Here is a 24002-nt window from a genome sequence, read left to right as displayed (position 1 = left end):
CCTAGCATGATTTTTCAGGATGACATCCCCTGAACATAAGGCTTAATGCATCTTTTGGAGCAAAAATATAAGACCCGGTCTTATTTTTAGGGAAACATGGTAGTTGATGAATGAATGAATGAACGGTCCTCTCCCTGAGACACTGCCTGATGGAAGAGACCCATGTACACACACCCAAGCTTGTCTCCGTGGCCCCAGTGAGGCTCCACCAGGACCTTCTCCATTGAACTTTAATTGTATCAAAAGGGCTAGAACATGAAGACAAAGCAGTTACTTCAGTAGAATCCAACTGAGACTAGTGAGGTTGTATGAACAGTTTAAAGAAAACATTGAATTCAAACAAGGAACAGCTAGCCCCGTGTCCACCACAACTATCACTGTCAGTGAGTCCCAGCGTCTCAGTGACCCTGAGATTGTTTCAAGGGTCCCACCTCCCTCTCGCCTCCATCTCTCACTGGGGCTGTGGTTGTCCCATAGCCTCAGCTATGACGGCTCATGATACACAAGTTCCCACTCGAAGGGCTGGTGATAAAGCTTTCTTTCTTTTCTTTTTTTTTCTTTCTTTCTTTCTTTCTTTCTTTCTTTCTTTCTTTCTTTCTGTCTGTCTTTCTTTCTTTCTTTCTTTCTGTCTGTCTGTCTGTCTGTCTTTCTTTCTTTCTTTCTTCTTTCTTTTTCCTTCCTTCCTTCCTTCCTTCCTTCCTTCCTTCCTTCCTTCCTTCCTTCCTTCCTTATTACATCTCTCAAAGTAGTAACAATTTCCTAAGTAATTTTATTGAAATCACAGTTCAGCGCTGGACATGTGGGGAATTCCTTCAAATTTATATTCTCATTGGGAAGATTTTTTTAAATGCCGGTAGAAGTTAAGTGGCAGCACGCATCTACCAGTGACAGAAGGCACAGCATGAGCCGTGTCACAGGACAGGATGTGATGAACTTATAAATGACAGGCCTCAGAATTCAGAGACTGGGGACGTGACTCTGCTGAGCCAGTTTGGGAAGGCTTCACCCAGGAGACGGCTTCCTATTTCCCTGTTCCCAGCAGCCCAGGCCATCGGTCAGAGAGCACAGCGGGTGACCTCCAGTAAGCGCCACAGCCAGATCAGTACAATCATGGTGGGAACCGATGGATGGAATGAGTGTTACTCTCCATCCCCCAAACCAATTTCTTTCTATTTCTCATCGTTACTTGATGAATCTACGTACTAATTAATAGCTGTGATTTCATACTCAGCAGCTTAACCTGCCGCTGAAAATTACAACAGAGCTGAAAATGAGTGATTGCCAAGATACACTAATTATGTCTCCAGGGGAGTGCCCAACATATTTAGACTATTTTTCTCCTCCTTGGTTGCCTTCCCCTAGTGAGTAAGTTTGCTCTAATCACTTTTGAAGAAAGCAAGTTACATTGTAATTCTAGCACCTGAGGGGCTGTAAGAGGAAGAGCTAAGAGTAGGATTGGATTCTGGTAGCAGGGCAGTTGGCAGTCTTGGAAATGAGGTATGCCAGGGCCTGGCCCATTTCCCTCCTCGTATGTCACAGTGGCACGTGAGTACAGCAGGGCAGGTGGCAGGATGGGTACGTACTTCCTCACTCCTGACTCAAAGGAAGAGGGAGGTGGTAGAATCAGCCTGTGTGCCAAACAAAAACTTGGAAGGCGCCATTTTTGGTACAGGGTCCGCCAGCTTCTGTGCCAGGACCCCATAACGTCAGCATCTTTGTACCTCATTCCACACAAGTGGCTTCATTTAATGTTACAAGTTGATAGTTAAGGATTAAGACCTTGGGTGGAACCTAAGTGACTGAGATTTCTCATATTTCATCTCTGTCCACCGCACAGAGGGCCACACCTCAGTCAGCTCTTTCTTCACGGACACATGGAAACAGTGCTGCGGTGAACGTCCTTTTCATGTCTCCTTGGGAACACGAGTGCATTTCTCTCAGCCGGATTGCAGGGTGCACAGACCCCCAGCTGTGCTGGGGCCCTGCAGTGCCCCGGCCCCCTTGCATGCGCCTGCACTGTTTCCTCACGTTCTCTGGTGTATTCAGACTTACCGATTTTTACTCTGACTGATGTCAAATCTTTGCAAACTCCTTGGTCATCAGTGCCGTTGAGCATCTCTTTTGTATGTTCCCAACCGTTTGAGTTTCTTCTTTCGGACTGCTTACTCAAATTCTTTGCTTATTTGCCACTGCGTTGTTATTTTTTCCCCTCTCGTGTTAAAAAAATCTCTTGCATTTTAATGCAGCTTTTCACGCAGGTTTTGTTCCCTCGCGTGGATACTGAGTTCAGGAGAGCAAAGGCCAGGCTTTCGGCATCAATCACGCTGTTGGTGCTTAATTGATACTTAGGGGTTGGGTTGGGCCTTTTCGATCTCAGGTTGAGACAAAAAGACTGAAGATTACCAGCCTCTAGCGCTTTGGACGCGTCCAACATTGGGTGGGTTTGCTGCACAGTTGATCTGTTGACTTCCATGGCGATTGGCTGCAGGATGCCACCAGCCAGACCCCAGGCACAGCAGGTGTGTCGCCCGGAAGGCATCAGGAGTCACCTGTATCCGTGAAGGTACTAAGCAGGTATTGGTCTGGCAATTGATTTCCGTAGCAGCAGAGCTGAGGGTGGCGTCCATCGTCCTGACTCAGTGACCTGCTGAGTCTGTCTCCAGAGAGGAGCCGTGGCGCTCTCAGCAATATCGTGGTAGGAATATGTCTGTGGGTCCCGGCACCAAGGGGTACCCGCAGTCACCCCAGGGAACGCCCACGTCCACCCAAGGGTGGTGAATGCCCAGGAACTGAAGTCAGTATATTGGGGACAGAGCATGACTTAGACGCTTTGTACCATTAAGCAGAACATGTGGAATATTAGGAGATTCGAGCTGGAGGAAGGCTTAGAAGTTGGGTAGTATAATCAGCTTATTATATAGATGACGCCTTTGACCCAGAAGGACTAAGTAATTTGTCAAACTCCATGGTGCAGGTTAATGAGAGCAGAGTGAGTGAGTGAGTGAGTGAGAATGTGTGTGTGTGAGTGTGTATGTGTGTGTGTGTGTGTGTGTGTGTGATGTGGAACTAAATGTTGAGACAATTTTTGAACAGTATTCTATTTAAAGAATATATATATGCATATCTATCCTTTTTCCAAGAATTTGATAACATTTTATCAACAGTCCTCCAGCATTCAGCAACCATTCATTAATGGTCTGTGCCGTGCCTGGCACTGTGCTGGGGGCTGTGAGTACAGGAGGGGCCGAGATGGAGAGGGTTCCGTCTTTCAGGGTTTACAATCTAGTCGGGAGAGCCAAAGTCCAGAAGAAAATAAATAAATGAACAAGCTTACGTCAGACAGTAAGTGCTGTAAAGGTAATGAGACATGACCGGCTCTCGGTTCTTTCATTCACTGGACAGATACTGATTGAGCTCAGACTGTGTGCCGGGTACTACCCTGGGCCCTGGTGAAATGGGGAGAAGACAGAATAGGTCCTGAACTCGTGGCGATTTGATTCTGGTTGGGAGAGACGCAGTACATACACGGGTAGATGTAACTGCAGACAACTAGTTGCTATAAAGGGACTAAATGTGGTGCTATAATCGATATGATGGTTTGTGTGGGGCCGATGGGCGGGGCTGGCAACTCAGTGTAACAGCAAGTGCTAAGGCCCCGAGGTAGAAAAGCGCTTGGCACATTTGGTGACAAGAAAAGAGGTCAGTGAGGCTGCAACCTGGTGAGCCAGGGAGACAGGGGAAGAAGTTGGAAACTGGGGAGGAGCCAGATTGGTGAGATATCATAGACTCACTCATTCATTCACTCAACAAACCTGAGTTGAACATTTATAATGTGCTGAATACTGATGGTGCCGAGAAAAAAATGGTGAACAAGAAGAGCCAGTCTCTGCTCTCAAGTTGCCTAGAGGGAGATATAGAAAGTGGCACATGACTGTGATCAGTGCTAGGATAAGTATAGATAGGGAAACACGCAGGGACTTCAGGGGACACGTCATCCAGCTGGAGGGTCAGGGAAGGCTTCCTGAGGAAGTGACAGCCACACTCTGACATGAAAACGAGCAGGAGGGGGTCCTTTTCTCTTCGCCCACATCTGTTCACTGAACACCAGGGCCTCAGTCCTAGCTCCTGAGTCTCATATTTCCCCCTCCGCCATGTCCACTGCCACGGCCTTGCTTCAAACTCATCGTTTCTTGTCTGGGTGACTGCAGGGGGCCTACCTCCCTGCCCCCCGGCCCTTTTGCTCTCCTCACCTTCTCTACTGCTTCTGAAATAAATGTACAAAACAGAAACCGGAACATGTCAGTTCCCTAAGTCCAACCTACTTAGTCTAATAGGACACTGTTTTTGTTTGTTTGTCTTCCTGCTGGTACTTTATTGGTTCAATTTTGTGTGTGTTCAATTATTTAATCTACCTACGAGTTCGGATAATTAAGTTCGCGAACTCATCCTAGAAAAAGTGCTACACACCTCATTGCCGAATGTCACTACAGTCACCTCTGAAGTGCTCCCCTTGGGAAGCTATGCACCGAGGCCAGTGCCTAATTCACCCTTCAAAGCAATTTTGGAATTCTTTCTCTGGAATGGCCATCAGGGCTGTCGTCATATAACCCTTGATGTCCTGAATGTCATGAATGTGTCTTCCTTTGAATATTTCCTTTATCTTCGGGTAAAGAAAGACGTCATTGGGGGCCAGATCAGGTGAGTAGGGAGGGTGTTCCAATAGTTATTTGTTTACTGGCTAAAAACTCCTTCACAGACAGTGCTGTGTGAGCTGGTGCATTGTCATGATGCAAAAGCCATGAATTGTTGGTGAAAAGTTCAGGTCTAACTTTTTCATGCAGCCTTTTCAGCACTTCCAAAGAGTAAACTTGGTTAACTGTCCAGTTGGTACAAATTTGTAATGAATAATCCCTCTGATATCAAAAAAGGTTAGCAACATTATTGCAACAAGTTTGTGAATTTAATTGTCATACCTCGTATAGTTAGTTTTAGTTTATTATTTTAAATAACAACTTTATTGAGCTATAACTCACATACCATAAAATTTACCCTTTCAAGCAGACAAGTCAGTGGATTTTAGCATATTTACAGAGTTGAGCAATCATCACCATTATAGCTTTAGAATGGTTTCGTCTCCCCCAAAAGAAACGCCTTACCCATTAGCGGTCACTCCCCACTTCTCCACTTCTCCCCTCCCCCACTACCTGGAAACCACTAGTCTACTTTCTGTCTCTATGGATTTGCCTCTTCTGGACATTTCATATTATTGGAATCATATCACATGTGGCCTGTGGCTGGCTCCTTCCCCTTAGCACAGGGTTTTGGAAGTTCATCCGTGTTGTAGCGTGTCAATGCTTCACAGCTTTTTATTGACAGATAACTTTCCAGTGTATGGAAATACTGCATTTGGACATTTGGGTTGTTTCCACTTGGGGGTCGTTAATGAGCAATAATGCCGTTATGAACATTAGTGCACAGGTTTTTCTGTGGACACAAGTTTTTGGTTCCCCTGGTAGGCTAATACTTTTGAACTGTTAAGAGTGCCAAAGGTTCAGAAATAACAGACGTAAAACCAATGTATCACCGAAGTAGTAATTGGTTCAAGTTTACTGTGCACGCACCCAAAAGACACTTTGCCACACGAGAGCACACAAACCAAAACAGGGAAAGGGGCCCGGGGACTGTCGTTATGAGCAGCGTGTGTAATGAGAAGGCAGTGACCCCACGCCACAGAGGGATTAGAAATGTCGGTGCTTACCTCAGATCAACCTTGGGAAACAGTTCACTTTGCTTACGATTTCCAGAGGCCGCAAGAAGTGACCCAGGTGAAGTTAGTCTTCCCAAATAGGTTTTGTCTGCTCGAGGAGTGTTCGAGGCTGGTCTCCATTTGCTTTTGATTTTTAACAAGTGATTTTCCTTTCCCCCCTTATAATTCCCTTTGTTTTTGCCCTTCCTCCTGGTCAAGCAGCTAGAAGATTTGGCAAAACTGTCACAGAAATGCTGCTTGTTTTGCACCCCGTCTGGTGGCACAAAATTTCAATTTGTCACCTTCCTGATGCTGATTTTGATCACTTGATGAAGGTGGTGTCTGCCAGGCCCCTCCTTTATAGAGTAAATCTTTTTTGCTGTTTGATGCTATTTTGTGGGGAGAGTCTTTGAAACTGCAAGAATCTACATTCAGCACCAAAGTCTCTATATATAGTCATTCATTTATTTATATCTGTATGGATTCATGATTTCCTGTCATATGCAGTGGCTTTTAATTGTTAGTACCATTGTGTACTTTTATGCGCAAATCATCCTGGATTTGGCCAATAGTCTTTTCAAAGGCAGATTCCATGTTTTTTGACATGTCCCTAACATCCTATGAGCACTTCCTCCCTCTCTGGCCCCTCTCTCCTCATGTGGTTTTTTATCCCATCCTCAAAGAGGGCAGATTCCAAAGCCAAGTGCATATCAAGCCTCTGCTTTTGTTATGCGCTCAAGCCTCATTGGCTAAAGCAAGTCACATGACCTGGCCAAGTGTCAGCTTGGGTGGGGCCCTACAGGGGCCAGGAGCCCAGGAGGTGGGATTCACTGGGGACTGTCAGTCCTGGAGTCCATCACACTATTTGTGACAGAGACATAGATAGAGAGAACTGTTTCTGTTCTACAAGAAAAAGTAAAACAAAATAATGCAGGTCCAATTACAAATGGCAACTGACATTTGGCCTCCATGTTGGAAAGAAAATGAGCGTGGGGTCTGCTAGAGGACAAACACCCCAACTAGACGGGCAGCCCCGAATAATTGTCGCTATGTAGGACGTGAGCCCAGTGTCGCCAGATTTTTCTGTTTTTCTGCCTTTTCTTTTCCCCAGAGAAACAGAACATCTAGAGTTTTAGATGAAATCCAGATTTTAAAGTATTGGCTCACATTTTTTATCCCATGTGGGCCCTGTAGCGCGCAGGCCAGCATTGGTTACCCCTGGTTGGTGAACCTGTGTTTCCAAGCAGTGTCACTGCACCACAGCTCTGTAAGGCAGTGGTATCGGGAGTCTTCCCATTGCATGGGGGTATGCATTCCACCCTCATATGCTCAGGAAATCTCCAGAAGGCAGGTTATTGGTTCTTTAAAAAGAACTTGCAAGGTGCTGGGGCTGGATTTGCTCATGCCCAACTCAGGGCTCAAGTGACATTCCCAGGACGCAGCCACTCTGTCTCTCAGCACTGTTCTATCATTCGTTGTTTTCATTCTAAAACAGCCTTTCTCTCTGCAGCCATAAAATCAGCAACTCCAGGCTCGAGGCTGCCATAGGACAGAAATTCTCTTTCTCCAAGGATGCAGCTCTGCCCAGCGGATACGCCCCTTGCCTCCCCCATCAGGTACCACTGCTACGGTCTGGCCAAGCTGGCTCACGAGCCCACCTTGATCTGGGAGAGGCTGGGACATCCAAGCAGGATATCAGAGTGAATCAAGAGAGGGACTCTGAGCAGGAAGAAAGAACAGGTGTCCCCTGCAGGAGGGGACGTCAGCTTTTGCCTGCAGGTAAGACATGTGAATATCAAGATACCAGGTCAATAAGTGGTTTCTTTTAGCTCCCGCCAGTAGGACAAGACTCGCTAAGTCCCAGTCCTTAAGCCCGTGTTCTTTTCTCTGCCCTTTGAAAAGCGCTGCTGTGCTGTCCCGGTCTGATGTGAGCTGGTCACGGAGCTCCCTGAATATGAGTTTTGTTACAAAAACTTGGACACAAGATCAGAGTGGGAACTGGAGATTTTTAGTCTTGCTTTATTATTATTATTATTAATGATCATTTCTCGCATACTCAGTATAGCAAATTTCAGAAAATGCATAAAATTAGGAAAACACTCACTTTGAAAGGTAGCTGTGGCTGCCAGATTGGCAGATTTCTTTCTTTTTGCCTGGGTGAGCTTATGCCGTATGCATAATTTGGTACCTGCCCTTTTCCCCTAAAAATCCTAAGTTCCTCAAGTCTCTGATGATCCCGAATGGGGCCCCAGACCTGGGGCTCTTTGAAATGTCCGACCTCAGGACAGATGAGGGCAGGGTGGCGCCCAGCTTGGAGGACCCAGGGGACGCTCTCAGTGGGAGGGAGAGGTGGGGCCGGGAGCCAGGCAGGGCCCGAAACACTCAGACATCCCAGCCCCAGCACCTCTTCAGACACAGTCCTGTACACACGTCCACAAGCAGTGGGGCCCAGGTGTCTATTATAATCAGAAAAGAAAAAATGAAAGTGGAGAATAGAATGTTCTGGTGAAGTCAGAGCAAAACAACAGCTTCCGTCCAAGAAGGTCCGGATAATTATCTGGGTAACCACCCCTTCTTTTTTTATTATGATTTATGAAATTTTATTATGATTTAGCATGAAATTTACCATTTTAACCGTTTGTACTCTGCAGTCTCCATTCATCTTGGGAACTGACCACTATTCATCTCGAGAACTTTTTCATGTTTCCAAAATGCCCCCTAGGGGGCGATATACAGGAAGAAACACAAAACAGTGTGTACCTTAATAAACGATTAAAAACCAATAATACCTTTTCAACCTCCACCCAGGTCAAAAACTAAAACTCTGCCAGCTATTCCAGAAGCCCCACCATGTGCCTGGCAAAGCCCAGTTTCCTCCTTCCCCCTCAAGGGTTAGAATTGGGGTTAGCCCGTGACTATTACAGTAATTATTGCCTCACATTTCTTTTTTTCTTTCAAAGATTTTATTGGGGAAGGGGAACAGGACTCTATTGGGGAACAGTGTGTACTTCCAGGCCTTTTTTCCAAGTCAAGTTGTTGTCCTTTCAATCTTAGTTGTGGAGGGTGCAGCTCAGCTCCAGGTCCAATTGCCATTTCTAGTTGCAGGGGGCGCTGCCCACCATCCCTTGCGGGAGTTGAGCCGTCAACCTTGTGGTTGAGAGCCCACTGGCCCATGTGGGAATTGAACCTGCAGCTTTCGGAATTAGGAGAATGGAGCGCTAACCGCCTGAGCCACCGGGCCAGCCCTGCCTCACATTTCTTGATCATTGTATCACTCATGCGTGTGTTGCTGGACACTACACTTTACTTTTGCCTGGTTACAAACTTTAATGTTTTTTCAGCTCTTTTATTCTACATTTCCCCTCCATACTTTAAATAAAATGTTTTTCCTTTACGTTTTCTCTGCTTAGACTGGGGCTATTTGACCTGTAGAGTTTCCCACTTTCTGGATCTTTCTAATTGCCTCCTCTGTCTGCTCTGTTTGCTGCACTTTGGATTGGCATCAGGAACCTGGGTTCCCTCCCTTTGGCAGGACTCTTGTTACTGTTGCCTTGTGTTTTTTTTTCTAACTGAGGGCCACCAGTGACATTAGCAGCTGCAAAAACGGTGATATTCTATCACTCTTTCCTGTTACTGGTTGATCGTCTCCTGCCTGGATTTCTACAGGAGCCGCCCAGCTGGTCTTTCTGCTCCACCTGAATCCCCCTCTGGTCTGTTCTGTCCCAGTAGCCCCAGTGACCCTGATATATGCTAAGGCCCTCCCCTTCCCGAGCTCCCCCGCCCCCATGGCTCCATCTCACTCGTGGGGAAAGCCACAGTCCTTGAAATGGCGACCAAGGCCTGTGTTATCCAAATCAGCGCCTCTGCCCCACTCCCCGCCCCCCACCACACCCCCCACACACACCAGCACAGGGTCCCCTCCAGGGCCTGTTCACTTGAGGTCCATTGGCTGTTGTCCATGTCAGGCATGTGACTCAGTCCATCCTGACTCTCTCTCTCTCTTATTGTGGTAAAATATGCATAACATGAAACTCTCCATTTTAACCTTTTTCTAATGTCCAGTTCAGTACATTCACACTGTGCAGCTGTCACCACCGTCCATCCACAGACCTTTCGCGTCTTCCCAAATGGAAACTCTGTCCCATTAAACACTAACTCCCCATTATTCTCCCCATTATTCCCCCCAGGCCCTGGCGACCCCTCTCCTACGTTCTGTCTCTATGAATTTAACTATTCCAGGGACTCAATATAAGTGGACTCCTACAATATTTGTCCTTTTGTGACTGGCTTATCTCCCTGAGCATAATGTCCTCAAGCTGCATCCGTGTTGTCACATGTTACAGGATTTCCTTCCTTTTCTAGGCTGAATCATATCCCATTGTATGTGTTGAAAGTAAACTGACATCTTAAGACACTTAACCATAGAGAAGGGAGGACTATGGGTGGAGCTGGGCCCCTTGCTGACTCTCTAGTCTTGACTTCCTATTGAACTCTATGGGAACCTGGGCGGTGGGGGGAGGGGAATAATGGGAAGAAGCCGAGTTGGGTCCGCCCCCTTTCTTTTCCTGCTTGCCACGGAGCACTGCCCTCTGCGTGGGAGTGTGTTTCCATTCCTTGGTGGGTCCATTTTTTTTTTCTTTTCCAGAATAAACCGTTTTATTTTGGTGGGTTATCTGGAGAATTATTTTGGCCAGACAACATATGTATAGACCACATTTTGCCTTCCATTCATTTGTGAATGGGCATTTGGGTTGTTTCTACCTTTCAGCTCTTGTGAATAATGCTGCTAGGAACGTGGGTGTGCAAATATCTCTTTGAGTCCCTGCTTTCACTTCTTTGGGACCCAGAAGTGGGATTGCTGGGTCATATGGTAATCCTAGGTTTAATTTTTTTCCCCAAACTTTTATTTATTTTAAATGTGTTTTTCCAGGACCCATCAGCTCCAAGTCAAGTAATTGTTTCAATCTAATTGTGGAGGGTGCAGCTCACACTGGCCCAGGTGGGGATCGAACCCGCGACCTTGTTAAGAGCATCTTGGTCTAACCAATGGAGCTAACCGGCTGCCCCAGGTTTAGTTTTTTGAGGAACCTAATTTTTTTTCCCTTTCTCAGTAAAAGGCTTTGTTTTCATGTAAATTCCTAGCTTTCCTCAAGTCTCACCTCCTTGGTGACTATTCTGTGGCCATCTCCATCCCAGAGCCTCCTGTCTGAGAATTTCCGGCTTCAATTGAGTGAGTTTCATCCTTCTCGACTTCGAAAAGCTCAGGAACGCACCTCCTCGCGTCACTAGATGGCGCTGGAGAGTAGCTCGGGTTTTTTCCTGGAGAAAGCCCTCTTTTGTTTTCCAGCCTGGTAGAGTCCTCACGCCAGGCTGGGGAGGGCGGCTTGCTTGTCAGTGTCCCCTACCAGTGGTCACATTGCCTTGAACTTGGCAACGTTTGGGGGTTCCTCATGTCTTTAGTTAGAGAAACCCACTCTGTTCTCCTTAAAGGAGTAAGTGTTGGGAAAACATTGGCATGTTTGAAAGAACATGAGAGCCGTCGGTGTCAGAAAAATCTTAACATTTTAATCTGAGTTCCACCAAGAACTCTGTGTGACCTGAAACACATCATCTGGGCTCCCCCGACCTCAGTTTCCCCACCTGCAAAATCCAAGGGTTGGATGAGTGAGTGGTTCTGAATTCTGGCAGTGCACGCGGACCCCCTCGCTGAATCACAGTCCCGCAAGTGCTTCTGAAAGCTCCCAGGTGATGCTCCTGCAGCGTGATGGCGGACCCCTGGGTTAGGTCGTCCCTGAGGTCCTTTTTGGTGTCAGAGGCTCTGTCCCTTAGCAGCTGGGGGACCTGGAGCAGGGAATCCTTTTAAGCCCCAGTTTTTTCCATTTTATAAAGTGGGACTAATAATAGTGCCTATTATTGCATAGCAGGAGGACACTGGGGGAGGCGCCATGAGTGAGGCCAGCGCCTGCACCTGGGCACTGGCGCCAGTGCTTCCGTATTGGCTGTTCTTAGTCTCCACCAGCCATTCACAAACAAGAGGTGGCAGGGGTCCTTCGAAGGGAGTTTCTCAAAAGACACCTACTGCCCAGGGATGCAGATCCTGAGCAGGACTGATTCAAATTAGTGGGACTGGGTAGGTCCAGCTCCAAGTCCTTTGAAACAGCTTCCAGTACTGCATTGCTAGATGCTCAACAAATGTTTGATTAAGCAGCTCATTTAATTAAGGAACTCTTCTAGAAGTGAGCCCAGAGCGGAGTCTTGAATGCCAGCCAGGAGTTAGCATGACAAGGAAGGGTGAAGAACTTTCTCCTCAGGCAGTGGGGAGTGTGTGCTGTTGGGGGTTGGTGGGGGCATGGAGCTGCAGGGCCGGCGAGAGCCACTGGAGTTGGTCATTCCCTCCACTTACGGAGCCCTTACAGCAGGCCCTGCAGGACAGGAAGCAAGGTGGACACGTTCCCTGGTGGGGAAGCTGCGGGAGGGGGCGGGCCCTGCATCCGATGGGCAGACCTGAGAAGTCTGAGCTTCGTCTTGCATGTTCGTGAAAACCCTCAGAGGGTCTAAAGCAGGGGAGTGTTGGGGTTACGTGGCCTCACCGGAAGCACATATTTCCCATGGATGAGCCATGAGGGTGAGAAGCAGGAAGAAGGAGGGAATGAGGAAAGAGATCTGTTGGGATCTCATGGAGGGCAGTCGTGAAGAGGACAGCAGCATGGAGAGGGGAGTGGAGGTGGTGAAGTCAATGGCCTGTATTAGCTCGGCCACCATGACAAAGTACCACAGCCAAAGGGGGCGGGGCTTAACTAAGACCTGATTTCTCGTGGTTCTGGAGGCTGGCAGTGGGGACATCAGGGTACCGGCATGGGCCAGTTCTGGTGAGGGCCCTCTTCCTGGGTTGCAGACAGTCGCCTTCTTTCTGTGTCCTCACATGGCAGGCGGGGTTGGGGGATGAGAGAGAGAGTGAACTCTCTACTGTTGCCTCTTATTATATTAAGGACACTGATCCTATCAGATCAGGGCCCCACCCTTATGACCTCATCTAACCTGAATTACATCCTTAGAGGCCCCACCTCCAAATACAGTCATATTGGGAGTTAGGGCTTCAACATAGGAATTTGGGGGTCACAAACATTTCAGAATACTACCGCACATGGCAGGGGTGAGGCCCCCGTTCTACACCCCTGCCCACTTCTCTAGGCTTGGGGCTCCCTGCCTCCCATCTTCCTGCCTAATAGAACGGCCTCCACTTATAGTACCCCACAGACTCTCCTGCCCCCTCCACTGCTAGAATGGCCTCTTCCCCACTCTGCCTGCCCACTTGTCAGGCCAGACGCCCACACTCTGTGAATTCCCTACCTCCCTCGTTCTTTTCCTTCCTCTCTCTCTCTCTCTCTCTCTCTCTCTCTCTCTCTCTCTCTCCCTTTCCCTCCCTCCCTTCTTCTCCTTCTCCATCTATTAAAACTGTGTTGATACCTGGCTCATCAGATTATATATAGTAAATGTGTACAGTTTTTGGTATATCAATCACACCTCAACAAAGCTGTTTAAACCTGTTGACATCTTTCGTTTGCTTTTCTTCTTCTCCTTTTGCCCTGTGGCTTTATAAATGCTTTACAATTACCTATTGAGGTTTACTTTGAGTACAATAAGCTCACTGTTTAAATGGAACCCTCTGATGGGTTTTGAGAGATGTGCATGCTTGTGAAACGGCTACTGCAACGAAGGCGTCGCCCCAATGTCTGGTCCCTCCCTCCCGCTCCTCTCTGCCCCCTGCTTCTGTAGACTTCTTCTGTCACAGACATTCCCTGGCATTTTCTGGAGTTGCATCCAGGCGGACTCAATATGGCATAAACTCTTCTGCGTCTGCCTTCTCTCAGCACGGTGATTTTGAGCTTCGTGTTCTCGTGTGTGATAATAATGAACTGGGACTGTAAGGAAACTGATCAGGCCAGGAGGTCTGTGGGAGGAGCTGGCTCCTGGGTCTTCATGAGAGCACCTAGTGTGACTCCGTGGTCCTCACTTCCTGTCGCCTTGCCTTAAACACCCTCCATCTTAGCACGGGGCCTCACCAGGGCTGCACGTGCTGGGTTTCAGCCCTTTTTGCTTTTTTTTTTTCCCCAAATAAATACTTTTTGGTGTCAGAATACCTAGTCGATATTATTGTTCAGTTGCCATGTGTATCAGTAATTAGTTTCTTTTAATTTCTGAGTGTTATTCCAGTGTATGGGGGTCCCATCATTTTGTTATCCATTTGCCTATTGATGGACATTTGGGTTGTTTTCTGTCTGGGGTTATTATGAATAAAGCTGCTACAAATATCCATGCGCAAGTCTGTGTATAGACAAATGCTTTTATTTCTCTGGGGTTAGTGTCTAGATGTGAAATTCCTGGGTTGTGTGGCAGGTGTATGTTTAACTTCCTGAGAAACTGTCAGTTTTCCTCTGTGGACGTACCATCTTACACTCCCACCACCAGTCTGTGAGTGATTCAGTTCTGGTACATTCTCTCCAACTCTTGGTATTAGGTTTTATTTTTAAACGAGAATTTTGCCATTCTGATGTGTGTGTAGAGGTATCTCATTGTGGTTTTAATTTGCATTTCCTCAATGACTATGTGATGTTAGCATCTTTTCATATGTTTATCCATGTATGTTCTCTCGTGAAGTTGTTCTGTTTCGTAAAGCCCCACAACGGGTACAGACAAATCGATCTTTAATTGTTATTTACACGCGAGGCTTCTCCATCACCAGATTAGCAATTTCTCAGAGGTAGGAACAGGTTCTTTCTCACCTGTGTTTGTCCTGCTCTGCCCAGCACAGGAGCCTGGTAGGAATTCAGTGACATTGTTTTAAGCCCCTGGGAAGTCTTGTCCATCCCACGGAGAATGGACCCCGCTTTGAAAGAGAGGAGGCCTCCATCGGTGGGAAAGATTTCCTCTTCACTCTTCATACTGAGTAGACAAATTCGGAAGATACTTTTCTTTTACTGAGGTGAGAACATGTATCAGTGAAAGTCATTGCGAAGCCCTCACTTTTCAGGAAAGACCTGGGAAGAGACTAGGTATCCAGAAGACAAAAGATGTGTAAAGATTTGAAAGGAAATATGGGCTATTTGTTCTTCTTAGTGTCGCAAAATCTAATAAGCATTGATTATATTAACATAGGAGAGTCCTGTGATGATGACACTGTACTGCCCTGGATACAAATTGATCTGTATGATTAATTTTGTAAAACATTTTTAATGAAACTAATCTAGTTACAGTAACACTGCTATCCAACACCATGGAAAAAATGCAGCTTTTGCCACAAATGAATTTTCAGATAACTGAATACTCCCTTGCGGGCTAAACCCCTTTTTCCATTTTTAACTTTTAAGATGGAAACTGTTCTAAAGCAGAAGCTATGCTTTCTTTCATTCTTTTAAAAATATTATGGTAAATACACATACCATCAAATGTACCATTTTAACCATCTTTAAGTGTACAGTTCAGTGCATTGACACTGTTGTAAAACCATCACGACCATGCATCTCCAGAACTGTTTCATCTTCCTAAACCGAAACTCTGCCCCATTAGCCACTAGCTCCTCATTCCCCACCCCACCCCCACCCCCGCCAATCCCTGGCACCCATCATCCTACTTCCTGTCTCTATGAATCTGTCTACTCCAGGGACCTCACGTAAGTGGAATCTCACAGCGTTTGTCTTTTTGTGACTGGCTTGTTTCCCTGGTATCATATTCTCAAGGTTCACCCACGTTGTGTCTCGTATCAGAAGGTCCTTTCTTTTTAAGGCGAATCACACTCCATCGTGTGCAGAGGCCACGCTGGGTTTATCCATTCATCTCTTGATGAACATTTGCGTGATTTTCGCCTCTCAGCTCTTGTGAACGGTGCTGCTGTGAAGGTGGGTGTGCAGGTGTCTGTTCGAGTCCCTCTTTCACTTCTTTTAGATGTACACCCGGAAGTGCGGTCGCTGGGTCACCTGGTAATTCTGTGGTTAATTTCTTGAGGAGCTGCCATACTGTTATTGTAGTGGCTACACCGTTTTACATCCCCACACTTTCTTTTTCTTTTTTTTTTTTTAAGATTTTATTGGGGAAGGGGAACAGGACTTTATTGGGGAACAGTGTGTACTTCAAGGACTTTTTTCCAAGTCAAGTTGTTGTCCTTTCAATCTTAGTTGTGGAGGGTGCAGCTCAGCTCCAGGTCCAGTTGCCATTGCTAGTTGCAGGGGGCACAGCCCACCTTCCCTGGTGGGAGTCGAGGAATCGAACTGGCAACCTTGTGGTTGAGAGTCCACTGGCCCATATGGGAATCGAACCGGCAACCTTCGGAGTTAGGAGCACAGAGCTCCAACCGCCTGAGCCACCGGGCTGGCCCATCCCACACTTTCTTAAACAGAGACCTAGGTGTATCCCACCGCTGGATGATTCTGGTCACTGCCCTGGAGTCGTGGTCACTAGCCTTCCTGGGGGTGAGGCTTGTTGCAGTTTCCACATCAGGGGCTGGGCTGCTGTGTGGCATGAGTCCCAAGGATTTTTTAACAATGATTTTTCAACCATGGGATACCTGTGTCTTTTGTTGTCATTTACAAATCAAAGTACATTAAAATTAAAACCAAAAAAAGGAATATTAAAATTAGTTGGAAGCTTAGAAATAAAGCTTGTCTAATGCACTACCCCTTCTATTGGTAAGGGAGCTGAGGTCAGAGTGACTCAGTGGCCTGCCAGCCTCACACAGTGCATTGCTGTGGGACTGGCGGCCCACGTGAGAGAGGGTGTCTTCACCAGGCTCCCTGCCCACTTGGATCACTGTCCCAAGCTGGCTTTGAGCAGACTCTCTCCTTATAGTATGTTGTGTGGGCGAGTGTCCCTCCTGCAGCCCCACTGCCCCGTCCCCTTCCCTGTGCCTTTGGGCACTGATCTCTGCAGGTGGCACCAAACCAGGGCCCCTCTCTTCTCTGGCAAGACTTTGGTTGGGCCAATGGGAGGCGCTGGGAGGAGAGCGAGGCCTGCTCCTTCCCTGTTAGGTTGCCAGATGAGACACAGGGTGCCAGTTAATGTTGAATTTTAGACAAACAATGACTAATTTTAGTATAAGTAGCTCCCATGCAATATTTGGGACATACTTGTATAAAAAAATGATTCACTCACTCGAAATTCAAATGTTGTGTTTTTATTTGCGGAAAATTTTGTGTTTTTATTGGCAACCCTGTGAGTCCGTCCCTGTGGGTTTAGGGACGGTGAGCCTGTGGAGGCCACAACTCCTGTGGGCTCCATTTCCTGCCCCCTCCACTCACGTCAGGCTGGTGGCAGTGGCTTCCCACTGTAGCCAACCCCAGTGTGTCACTAGCCCTTTTTGGTTCTTCTTAGCCCCGCCCACATCTTTACATGAAGTCTCTCCATGAAATTCTCTTCTGTTGGCCCTTCTGAGGGCTGAGCTTTGACAATATAGGTAGTTGACAAGAGCTGTGAGGGTCGGTGTCTCTGAGGGAGCGTTCAGGGGCCGTTTACAGCGAAGTCCAGTTGTCTTCACCACGGCCATGCAGACAACCAGGTAGATTTCCTCCACGTTCTCAGATTATAGCCGCCTGAGGCCGTCAGAAATGTCACCTTTTCGGAAGTGAGCTGTCCAAGTACTTTACAGTCTTCCTGTGTAATTCTAATCTGTGGGCACCTCTCTGCCATCCCCCGCCCCAGCTGGCAGCTCTGCAGGCAAGGACCCTGCTGGCTACTTGATCCCGGTATCTGTTCAATTTTACTCAGGACCTAAATGAACAAGGAAATGTTGTCGAATGTCCTGGTGGCCCATTTGCTAGTTAACTGGTGCTTGTAGGCCTTCGCGGTGGCGTTCATTCATTCATTCATTCATTCATTCATTCATTCACCCAGTCAGCCATGTAGTAGGTGCTCATGAATGGCGTTGGTGTTCAATGTACAGCAGGAGGGGCTTTAGCAGGTGTGGGGAGGAGGTGGGGTTGCCAGATTTAGCCAATAAAAATACAGGATGGTTAACTTCGAATTTCAGATAAACAGCAAATACTTTGTAAAGTATATCCCATCCGATATTTGGGACACACCTATACTTAAAAACATGGTTGTCTATCTGAAATAAAAATCGAATTGGGCATCCTTTATTTTGTCTGGTGACCCATGGCAGGGATACCTGTGATGTTTAACCCTCTGATACCTTCTTAGAGTGGGGTGCGCAGGACAGATGCTTCCAGGTTCATTGTTACAAATGCAGACGCTGAGCACCAAGGAACGAAGCAACCTGTTCAGGGTCACTCGGGGGGCTGCACCGGGGTCTGTCTGACTCTCCATCCAGCTCCCCATCCAGTGCTGTCTCCAGCTCTTCCTGTTACCAGGGGACAGCTGAAGTGTGGTCCAGCCTGGTAGCTGCTGGAGGCGAGTGACCAGAGGGCTGGCCTACGTGCGGCCACGCACCTGGGCCTCACAGGGCCTGACGTATCTGCCCCCCCAACTCTGAGCCCAGCCCTCCCTGGAAGAGAGCTGCTCTGACACTGGCGGGCAGTCCTTTGGGAGAACGAAGCGCATTTCAACAGGCTGACACTCATGAACACTGAACTGGATTCTCATGGGTGGAGTCTTGAGTGGTGACGCGTGGAGCCCCAGCCAGCCTCATCCCAACAGTGGCCTCGTTGCATGGTCACCCCTCGGCCTCACCTCCTGTGCCTGGTTGGCCCCGCTTCAGCTGGGCTGATGGAGTCACGCGCCTCAAACAGAACCCAAGGGGCCACCGCTCACGCTGGAAGCCCTCCCTGCGACTAGAAGTGTCCATCTCAGTGCCGGGTCTGGCACTCAGCAGGCTCGGTAAAGGCTGATCCAACTCGAAAAGGACTGGAGGCCGGAGAGGGAGAGGAAAGGACGAGGAGAGAGAAATCACAGCTGAGGTGTTGACTGTGGGCATTAACGTGGGACAGAATAGATGGGCATTTTCTTTGGATCAAATAATGAAGGATTCTTGATGGGTCTTTAGCAAAACTACTATTCGTGGTTTGCTGTGAATAAAATCTTTTTGCCATTGCACAAAGCCTGGAGTTAAAGACTGCTTCTACACGTTCTTTTCTGCATGTAGCTGGGCAGGGTTGTGAGGCAAGCCCAGGAGACAGCACGGATTGTCTCTCGAATGCTGTTTGGGCGAGGAGGGGGGTGTCCGGGCTGTTGCCTGTGGGGCCACTGGACCTTGGGCTATCGGCTCTGCTCTGATTGCTGGCGTTTAGCAGGGAGAGCAGATGGGTTTTCCAGTCCATCTCTCGCTCCCGTACTCATTATTCAGCTTCACATAATCTTAATCCCTGTGACAGGCCTGTCCCTGCTCCTGTTCTGTTAGCCACGTGTCATCATGCCGTCAGTGTCTGGCAGTGCCTGGTACACAGCGGGCAGTCATTTGGTGACTGAAGGAGGAGCAAGCAAGCGTACATCATCTGCGCTTGCCAGGTCCAGTGGATGCTCTAGAATAAGGCGGAGGCAGGACCGAGCCTGGCCCTGCCCTGTCTACACAGCACGGTCTCCCCGTCCGTCTGTCTGCATGGCATTTCTCGCCTCAGACTTGCTTTTGCTGACTCAAACCTTGTGCCCGGCCCAAACTCTACCTGGTGACTTCCACACCCAGTGTGTATGTCCCAGGGGAAAGTGTCACATGGTGTGCTCAGGAGCAAATCCCCCAAGATCTCCCTGCCTGAGCTCTGGGGGCCCACCCTCTGCGTGTGAGGGTGCTCGTGTGCATACGTGTACACACGTGCGTGAGGAAACCAGATAGCTCAAAGGATTCCTCAAAGACATTGGCGGCCAGAAAGGCACGGTTTTAGAGTAAATTAAAAGGAAATAATGAATCAGCAATGACTGGCAGAATCAAAAGGTAAACCCTTTACGTTTTGTTTTGAATAAGGTTATGTTAATCAGCAACCATAGATTTCTTTGGAACTGGACACTTAGTTTTATTGATGGGGACCCAAGTTTTGCAGGGCAGTGCATTTTGATGCAAACTAAAAAAAAAAATCCACTATAGATTGTTACCCAAAGCATGAGTTGCACATATTTCTTCTAGGGAGGGGCGGTGTGTGTGTGCATGCGGGCACATGACTACCAGAACTAAGGAGACAACCGTATCAGTAGAGAGAGGCAGTGGGAAAGTCACACACTGGAGGGCTCTTTCCACTTTTGTTATCGTTGTTTCCTTTTGTTTCCACTTTTATTGTGAGTGATAAGCTTGTGTTAATTTAGCAGACTATTGCCTCGTTTGCAAGGGCAAGCCTATGAAAACACCCACAGAGAGAAGTCCCTGAGAGCCGGAGTAGAACTTCTCAGGCTCAGAAATGCAAACAGTGGCACCACGGCAGCCCTGCGTCTTAGGAACCCAGGAGAGGAGAATGCAAACAAATTATCTGAGTTGACAGAAGATATACAAACAAAATTTTGACGATCAGACTTGCCAATTAGCCTGGTCTGCTGCCAGGTTTGGCCTTTAGCCTTAATTGTGGGGGGAAAGGTTTTTGTCTTCTGTAAATAAATTTCAGTCAAAAGCAGGTAAGAAAGATGTGTATAGCTGGGATCAATCCTCTATACCTGCGTGGTCCCTCAAACGAGTACTATGGGCCTGGTAAAGCATCTAAATTGTCCAGTAGCCACATCAAAAAAGGGGAGAAAAATCAGGTGAAATTAATTTGAATCTTTATCTTATATAACCCAATACATCCAAAATATTACCCACTCAACATGTAATCCACGTGGAAATTATTAATGAGATTTGTTTACTTTTTTTTGTGTGTGATTCTTACTAAGTCCTGCAATATGGCAGTGACAGAAAGTGACAAAGACATCAAGGAATAAGCTGTTACTGGCTGGAAGAGGGAATACAGAAGTGAAAGTCTTTTTTTTTTTTAATCCCTTTACCTCCTCCCCCATCCCCACACCCCTCCCACCTAGCAACCCTCAGTGTTTTTCCTGTATGTCTCTGAGTCTATTTCTGTTTTATTTGTTCGATTATTCTGTTCTTTAGATTCCACATGTAAGTGAGATCACATGATATTTGTCTTTCTCCGTCTGACGTATTTCACTTAAGATAATATTCTCTAGGTCCATCCATGTCATTGTAAACGGTAAGATTTCATTTTTCTTTATGGCTGAGTAATACTCCATTGTATAAATATACCACGGTTTCTTTACCCAGTCATCTATCAGTGGGCATTTCGGTTGTTTCCATGTCTTGGCTATTGTGAATAGTGTTGCAATAAACATAGGGGTGCATATATTTTTTTCGAATTAGTGTTTTGGATTTCTCTGGATAGATACCCAGGAGTGAAATTGCTGGGTCATAAGGTAGCTCCATTTTCATTTTTTCTGAGGTACCTCCAGTGAAAGTCCTTAGTCCCTCCCCAGCTCAGACTCTGGCACCCTTGTCCGCAGACTGAACAGAGTGGACCTTGAGGGTGGCTAGGCGGCGTGGCTGGTGAATGGACAGTGAGCGCTGCAGGCCGCACTCGGACCTCTGTGAATCCATGGTCCTGAATTCCTGTCTTGTTCACTCAGCTAATGTTTACTGGGCACTGTCCATGCAAAACATTACGTGTGTGACGTTCCGTTTATCAGCCATCCTCTCGACTCATCTCCCTTCCTTGTTCTAAGCTCGGAGCCTCTCAGCCTTGTCCCTCCCTCCTATGTTGGTGCTAAGAGAATTCTAGCACTTCGTTTTGGAAAGAACTCCTAACTGCTGCAGAAAGAAACCTCAGCCTGACAAGGAGAACGGGGGCCCTTTTGCAGCTGCAGCCAAGCAGATAATATCCTGCATCATAAACTGTCCTTGCAGATATTTCCAGGAAAGTCGTCTTCAGAGGTCGTTGCTATGTCCTGGGCACGTCACCTTCAAACTCTAAAAAGCCTGATTCCAGTTTATTATCTTGCTCAAGAAGTTCCAGTCTTGGAAACCTTTGTTTTTAGAATCGTGTGAATTTTGGGCTGGTTTCTCGGGCCCCTCTTCCAATTCATCTTCTAGAACGAACTTTCTCAATTGCAAATCCTCTTCATGGCTGAAGCATTTCACCATCACCAAGGAAGGGGGTTAAAGAAAGAAGGAAAAACAGATGAGACTCTGGAGCAAGGGTTTTCAATGGGACAGTTCTGCCTCCCAAAGGACATAGTGATGTCTGGAGACGTTTCTGGTTGTCACGATTGGACGGTGGGTACTGGCACATAGTGGGTGTGGCCCGGGATGCTGGTCAGCGTCCTACAATGCACAGGACAGTCCCACCACGGAGAGTGACCTGGCCTCAGATGTCAGTGGTGCTGAGGGGACACCGCCTGCTCTGCGGGCCGACTATCTGCCCCTTACTGGATTCAGAATGACGGGCCCTTTACACAACCTCTCTGGGCCTCAGTCTCTTCATCTGTAAGATGGGCATAATGAGAGTACCATCCTCACGAGGCCCGTTTGAGGTTTAAAATGACTAAATATATATAAATAAAGTGCTAGAACATGTCTGGCACATAGTGAGTGCTTTTCAGTACCAATTAATACAGTTCAGTCAAATGAACAGCATCTCTTTAGAGACAAACTCTGGTCTAGGTGGGGAGGGGCCACACACCCCACCAGTGAACCAAACAGACCCCGGTGCCCGGAGAGCCACAGCGGAATCCTGCACCAGACGGCTGGTGTCAGCTTGTTGTCCTCCCTCGTCATCCTCCCCAAAGGAAGGCCCTTTCCAGGTCTTTCATCTTGGTGAGCTGCTCCACTAGCCACCCGGGTGTGCTGGCCTGAAGGCCCCCGACACCCCTCCCTTACCTGCTCCATGGCTAGTCTGTCCCCAGCTCTGTGACAACTTGTATCCTTCACCTCTCCCATCACTCCCTCCCACTGTCAGTGACTTAGTGTAAGGACCCCATTATCTGTAAGGACCCCATCATCTGTAAGGACCCCACCATCTGTAAGGACCCCACCATCTGTAAGGACCCCACCATCTGTAAGGACCCCATCATCTGCAAGGTCCCCATCAAGTCTTGCCTAGACTAGTGCACCAGCTCCTGGCTGGTCTCCTGACCACACCACCTCTCCATCAATCCATGTCCTAGAAGGAACTTGCTTGGCTGCAAACTCTCCTTATCTACAGGAAAACAACAACTCCACTGTCATGTGCAGGGCCCAGGCAGCCCTCCAGGATGGCCCCTTTACCTGCCCTGCCCATGGCCATACCTGCCTGAACTCAGGGAGGGAGGACCAGGGCCCTGGGCTGTTCTTAGGGGAGCTGAGTGTCTCAGTCAGCTATTGCTAACAAATGACCCCAAACTCAGTGGCTCAAAACAGCCGTTCATTTTCCTCATGAGTCTACGGCTCCATTGGGTGGTTCTTCCGTTCTTGGCAGGGTCCTTTCATGTGTCGGTGGGCAGCTCCCAGCTGAGCAGGCACTTTGCCGACCTTGGCTGGTCTCTCTCCCCCCTCAGAGCCTAGACTGGACAATGGGGCTGATTGCTGCTGGGGGCCCTTGCTCCCCTGCAGGCCAGCAGCCCTGACTTCTTCCCGGGGGTGGGGGGGTGGGGGGGGTGGCAGGGCCTCCCCCAGGCTTGGAACAGGCATGCATTCTATTGGCCAGAGCCGTCCTATGTCCCGCCCACATTCCAGGGAGGGGCTGGCCAAGGATTGCTCCTCTCGATGGGGGAGCATCAGCATCCCATTGCAGAGGGTGTGGGTGCAGGAAGGGGCAGAGAAATGGGACATTTCTGCCAGACACCCCACAGAGGGAACTAAGAGGGGTCCGCCACTTTCTCCCTGTCTGTTTCTTTGCAGAATTATAGAGGCAAATACCAGGGGGCCCATGAGTCAACTCAGAATAAAAGACGAGCATCCTTTCTGGGAAGAAGTGACAGGTGCCTTCACTGGGGGGCAGGAGACAGCATGGCTTCTGCCTCTTAACCGGAAACCACTCACGGCCCTGTCACACCGCACACGCTGGGTGCTCCAGTGATGCTGCGAACGGAAATTGATGCCAACATGCCTGGTACTTTCTCACGTCTTGGTGTGACAATCACAGGGAATAACAAGCAAAACCTTTACAGCATTGCTCTACTTTCTTAGCTCATTTTATGAGCTCTAACTGTGCCAGGCAGGGGGGCCCTTTATGTCATTATGTCATTTACTCCTACGCAGCCCTGTGAGATGGGCGTTATGATTCACTCTGAGGCTCAGAGAGGCTGTGGACGTGTCCAGAGTCACACAGGTGAAGGTGGTGAGCCTGGAGTGGAGCTCACGTCT

This window comes from Rhinolophus sinicus, linkage group LG02, assembly GCF_036562045.2.
Source record: "Rhinolophus sinicus isolate RSC01 linkage group LG02, ASM3656204v1, whole genome shotgun sequence".
Taxonomy (NCBI): Eukaryota; Metazoa; Chordata; class Mammalia; order Chiroptera; family Rhinolophidae; genus Rhinolophus; species Rhinolophus sinicus.
This window is presented reverse-complemented; position numbering follows the sequence as displayed.